This window comes from Muntiacus reevesi, chromosome 18 (genome assembly GCF_963930625.1).
Source record: "Muntiacus reevesi chromosome 18, mMunRee1.1, whole genome shotgun sequence".
NCBI lineage: Eukaryota > Metazoa > Chordata > Mammalia > Artiodactyla > Cervidae > Muntiacus > Muntiacus reevesi.
Genome location: NC_089266.1, coordinates 52,703,015 through 52,709,448, shown reverse-complemented (window position 1 = coordinate 52,709,448; position 6,434 = coordinate 52,703,015). Strand labels below are relative to the sequence as shown.

Sequence of the window (6,434 nt, the reverse complement as noted above, 5' to 3'; positions counted from 1 at the left end):
TTGATGTATAAACTATCGCATGAGAAATGACTGGTATAAGAATGTATTGCAGACTCTAATAAGGTAGGATGTCTTCAGAGTAGGAGACTACACAGAGGACAGTGATTAACATTTATTATTCCAGATACTGTTCTAGGAACCTTATATGCTATCTCATTTATATAGCTAGACATTCTATAAAGACAACATTTTTCTTCCCACCTTGCAGATGTGGAGAGTGAAACAGAGCTTGAATAACTTATTCTAGATCAAATCTCAAGGAATAAGAATCTGGAATTTAACTACAAATCAGTTGGACTCCTAAGTGTTTTCTGTCACTATATTAACACTGAATCTTTAAAAAAAAATAATTTATTTTAATTGGAGGCTAATTACTTTACAATATTGTTGTGGTTTTTGCTATACATTGACATGAATCAGCCACAGGTGTACGTGTGTCCCCCATACTGAAACCCTCTCCAACCCCCCTCCCCATCCCATCCCTCTGGGTTGTCCCAGTGCACTGGTTTTGTGTGCCCTCTTTCATGCATAAAACTTGGACTGGTGATTTATTTCACATATGGTAATATACATGTTTCAATCCTTTTCTCTCAAATCATCCCACCCTTGCCTTCTCCCACAGAGTCCAAAAGTCTGTTCTTTATATCTGTCTTTTTTTCTGTCTCATACATAGGGTCATTATTGCCGTCTTTCTAAATTCCATATATATACATGAATATACTGTACTGGTGTTTTTCTTTCTGACTTACTTAACTCTGTATAATAGGTTCCAGTTTCATCTACCTCATTAGAACAGATTCAAATGTATTCTTTTTAACAGCTGAGTAATATTCCATTGTGAATATATACCACAATGTTCTTATCCATTCATCTGCTGATGGACAACAAGGTTACTTCCATGTCCTGGCTATTGTAAACAGTGCTGTGATGAACATTGGAGTGTATGTGTCTCTTTCAATTCTAGTTTCCTCAGTAACACTGAATCTTTTAAAAGTAGATTGTATGTGTCTCTGGATGAATTTAAATATTTCATGAATATATATTCTAGTACCAAGTTGTACACGTTTCAGCGGTAGACCATTTAGTCAGCAACTGGAATTAGGATGTGCACATAAAGATCCATCATCTAGATCTGAGGAAGTCAATTTGAGTCCCTGAGCACTAGTACATTACTGTCTGTGATGTGTTTTCTTTAGATGCACGAAGACACCATAGAATTGTGGAACCTTATGTGGGTGTCAGATTTTGTCTTCCTGGGGCTCTCACAGACTCAGGCGCTCCAGCTCGTCTTGTTTTTGGTGTTCCTGTTTGTCTACACAACAACTGTCATGGGAAGCCTCCTGATTATGGTCACGGTGACCTCTGATTCCAGGCTCCACACACCCATACATTTTCTGCTGCAAAACCTGGCCATCAAAGACCTGTGTTTCTCCTCAGTCACTGCCCCGAAGATGCTGGTGGACTTCTTCTCTGAGAAGAAGACCATCTCCTACCAGGGCTGCATGGCCCAGAGCTTCTTCTTCCACTTTCTGGGAGGTGCCATGGTCTTCTTCCTCTCAGTGATGACCTATGACCGCCTTGTTGCCATCTCCCGGCCCCTCCACTACGTCACCATCATGAACACTCACCTCTGTGCTGGGCTGGTCATGACAGCCTGGATGATAGGTTTTGTTCATTCTATTTCCCAACTGGCTCTGATGCTCCCACTGCCTTTTTGTGACCCCAATGTCCTAGATAACTTCTACTGTGATGTTCCATAGGTATTGAGACTCGCCTGCACTGACACTTCTGTCTTGGAGTTCCTCATGATCTGCAACAGTGGGATGCTGGATGTCATCTGGTTCCTCCTCCTCCTGGTCTCCTACTCAGCCATCCTGGTGATGCTGAGGTCCCACTTAGGGCAGGCAAGGAGGAAGGATGCTTCCACCTGTAACACCCCCATTGTCATGGTGTCTATGGTCTTCATTCCAAGGATTTACCTCTATGACCAGCCCTTCATCTCTTTCTCCATTGACAAGATTGCATCCATTAGCCACACGGTCATGACTCACATGCTCAACCCCCTGATCTACACCCTGAATAAACAGGAGATGTAGACAGCAGTGAAGAGATTAGGGAGGCACCAGACTGTTTTGTAAAAGGGAGTGATAGTGGGTCACTTCTCTTTGGCTTTCACTTTTTGACTTTCCATCGATAAGTTGGAGAGAGAGCTGCTGTATCTGGCCTCTTCATAACTTGAAAATAAGCTACTTATCCAGATTTTGAGGATAAAGGTAGCTATCCTTACTTTTGTTTGTGTTGGCTGATTTGAACACTCCTATGACAATAAGATGGAGAAGGAAATGGCACCCCACTCCAGTACTCTTGCCTGGAAAATCACATGGATGGAGGAGCCTGGTAGGCTATAGTCCATGGAGTCGCTAGGAGTCGGACACGACTGAGTGACTTCACTTTCACTTTTCACTTTCATGCATTGGAGAAGGAAATGGCAACCCACTCCAGTGTTCTTGCCTGGAGAATCCCAAGGACGGGGGAGCCTGGTGGGCTGCTGTCTATTGGGCCGCACAGTCAGACAAGACTGAAGCGACTTAGCAGCAGCAACAGCAGCATGACAATAAGATGTGTTGCCATGGAAACATTCTGGAAAGTCACACCCTCCTTTTTGTCTTTTTGGCAGATAGTTTTCTGTTAGAATGACAGCATTCCCCCAGAAGAGCAGTTCTATTTTCTGTATTTGACCTCTTTTCCCAGGACCCTGTTTTGGTGTGAGGCTGGATTGTTGGAAACTGAACAATATTTAGAGTCTTATGCCCTAAGTTGGAAACTGTGTCCATCACTTGCCTAACAGATGACCTTGAGTGAGACATCTGGCCTCTCTTGAACTCATAACTTCTTCCTTAACAAACTCGCTGAAATTAATATCTGACCTCAAATCCCTCAGGTTTATTATAAGTATCAAATCCAAAAATTGTGAGAAAACATTGAGTTAACCATATAACTATATTTTATTTAATTTTCAATTTAGAAATCATCAAGAGTATTCCAATTTTCCACTGTATGTTTTAGTGCAGTATAATTATTGAAAGCAAAAGATTATGTGTAATATGAATGTAAGTTATAAAACACTATATTATATTGTATGAACACTCATGTACATGCTCCTCAGTTTAAGAACCACATGGTACCAATAGACGATACCTGCCTATGGGACCTCTCCATTACATCAATTCTCTCCAGATGAAACCACTTTCTTGAGTTTCATGTCTATAAATCCATCATTCATAAAAACAATTTTATCACATTTTAACATAAGCACTATATTGTTTTATATTGTTTATTGAGTTTATAAACTATCATACTTTAGGTAATATTCTGGCATTTGATTTTTTTCACTCAACATTTTGTTTCTAAATGTCACATATTGTTCTGTTTGGCTGTAGTTCATTCATTTGCTCTGTTATATAATATTCCAATGTGAGACTAAGCTTACTGGGAATGTTCTCAGGTTTTGCTCTTGAAACAATGCTCTTTTGAAAAATCTGCTTGTCTCCAGTTGTCATGTTGTGGAGCTACAGGCCATTACTTTGAAATGTAATTGCTGGATCATGAAATCTTCAAAGTTTTACCTTCACAAAATAGGGCTAAATTGTTTTCCAAAGATGTTGCACCAAATTACTTGGTTATCAGTAGCACTGCAGTGTTCCCACTGATTCTCATCCTCCTAATGGTTGATATTGTCATACTTTTTCATTTTTCTCAATTAAGCAGGTAAGAAATGGTATTTCACTGTAATCTTGATTTGCATTTCTTTACCATTTCCCCATGTTTTAATTATATTCAAATTTCTAATGAATGTTAGCATGATTTTCTATTGCCTGTTTCTTGTTAATGTAAAAGTTCTTATATAATTTGGTTACTGGTCTTTTTCAGTTTTATTTATTATAATGCCTTCACCCAATTTGAGGTCTCCCCTGGGCACTTAGATGGTAAAAAGTCTGCCTGCAGTGTGGGAGACCCAGATTCAATCCCTGTGTTGGGAAGATTCCCCTGGAGAAGTAAATGGTAACCCACTCCAGTATTCTTGCCTGGAAAATCCCATGGACAGAGGAGCCTGGCAGGCTACAGTCCATGGGGTCGCAAAGAGTTTGGCATGACTGAGTGACTTAACTTTCTTTCTTTCACCCAATTTGTGGCTTTTCTTCTTTATTTTTGGTATTAGTTTTCACATAGTCATGTGTATCAGTCTTTCACTTCTGTCTTAGACCTAATATTTAAACATTGATTCTTTTCTCAGCAGACAGAAATGTGTTCTTGCTTCTCTCAAATGATGCTGATTATATAATCTTTTCTTCTGTTTCCTACATCATTTCTGTTTGTTTCTCATTCATTTTTGGTTTGTTTTGTCCTTTTGTGTTTGCTGCCATTTTTAAACTCCTGGTGATCCTTGACTATCTACATTTAGGAGCAAGGCAATAAACTACTAATTGGTATGTCAGTCTATTGAAGCTTTCAGATTTTACCTTAGGGGTTCTGGTAAAATCGCTTTTTACTGTGGGCTCCCAAGTGCCATTATATGACAGTCTGTGTTTTGGGGGTTTTTGTTTTGGCAAGGAAAAAAATTTTAATTTTTTGTCTTTGTTGTTGTTGTTTAGTCACTTAAGTCATGTCTGACACTTTGCAGTCCTATGGACTGCCTGCCAGGCTCCTCTCTCTGTGGAGTTATCCAGGCAAGAATACTGGAGTGAGCTGCCATTTCCTTCTCCAGAGGATCTTCTAGATCCAGGCATTCAACCCAAGTTTTATGCATTGGCATGTGGATTCTTTACCACTGAGCCACCTAGGAAGCCTCTCTTTGATGCTTGAATTTGTGCTGGTAAGAGGAGAGTGTTGAGCCTCAGTACCTCTTTAAATGGAGAAATTCCTGTCTGACTTCCTCTCTCATTTACATTCTCACATTTGATTTTGTGATCTCCATTGTTAAAATAGTTTTCCTACATAAAACAGGTCTTGCATCACTGACAACATTCTCTTGTGTCTGGTCCATTATCTTTATTCCTGTTTTCAAGAGCTTTATAAGAAGATGGTATTGTTTTTCAGTGTCTATGCAAAGCCGTTCCCAACTGCTTACCTCTTGCTTGTCCTCTATCATAAATGTTCACGTTCCCAAACCCTTAGAGTCTAGGAGTGCTCATCTGTTCATGTGATCCAGGAATGAAAATTACAACAAACAAGATGTTAGTCTGAGAGATTCTGGAAAATATTTCTCTTCCATGAGTAGAGGCAAGATATGCAAGAAGAGAAAGAAACTCTCCACCACCCATTTCCTTACTTGTAACCTTTGAATAAGGCTAGAAAATTCTTAAAGAGAAGAGAATACCAGACCACCTTACCTGCCCCCTGAGAAGTCTGTATGGAGGTAAAGAAGCAACAGTTAGAACTGGACATGTAACAACAGACTGGTTCCAAATTGGGAAAGGAGTACATCAAGGCTGTATATTGTCACCCTGCTTATTTAACTTCTATGCAGAGTACATCATGTGAAATGCCAGACTGGATGAAGCACAAGCTGGAATCAAGATTGCCAGGAGAAATATCAATAATATCAGATAGGCAGATGACACCACCCTATGGCAGAAAACGAAGGGGAACTAAAGAGCTTCTTGATGAAAGTTGTTCTGCCCGTAGTCCGAGACCCCGGTCGGGAAAGAAGACTCCTCGAAACAATGCAACTTGCAATAGGGGAATTTATTACTGACTCGAGCCAGGGCCTCCCGCCCTCACCAGGTGTGTGAGGACGAAAGGCCCCGAGCCCCAGTTCTCTCGGGTATTTATTAGGTCAAAAAAGCAGCAGGTAGTTGGCGCAAGCGGATTGGTTACACAGTGGGTAGTTGGCGCAAGCGGATTGGTTACATAGCTGCAAGGTAATTTTTGTTGGCCCAACGTGGGGCTTTCAGCTTTCCCCTGATAGGTTCCCTTTTTTCTTGCTAGGCATATGGTGATTGGCTGGCTCCAGGTAGCCTGATAATTATGTTACCCCGGGAAACCAGGCCTACTCCTAATCTAGGCTGCCTGTCATGGCGTTAACTGTGACAGTCTCACATTCCCCCCCTGTCTTTGTACTTTTGTAGAGGAATCTTTCTTTTCACCCTGTGAAATTGACTGATATGGTTGTCTCAATACCATAATTTGGATGGTATTTAGGCGCTCCCTAATAAATGAGACCAGACGGTTTAAAATGCATGGACCTTGGGCTGCTAATGCTGGTCCTGAATGAGGTCCTTGTCGGAGTTAGTGAGCCAATGGACTGTTCCCGTGGTTTCGCAACCCCAAGCGGTGCAATAAAAAGAGTTAACTCCCCCACACTTTTCAGTTTGGTTCCGATCCCTTCCTCCCTCCGGGCAGACATAGACAGGCACCTGTTCGTAGTACTGTGG

General features: G+C 41.0%; 1 pseudogene; it reads left to right on the top strand.

The window, feature by feature from the left end:
• Positions 1 to 1,196: 1,196 nt before the first annotated feature.
• On the top strand, positions 1,197 to 2,096 carry LOC136150198 (olfactory receptor 4D2-like; annotated as a pseudogene).
• Positions 2,097 to 6,434: the final 4,338 nt, after the last annotated feature.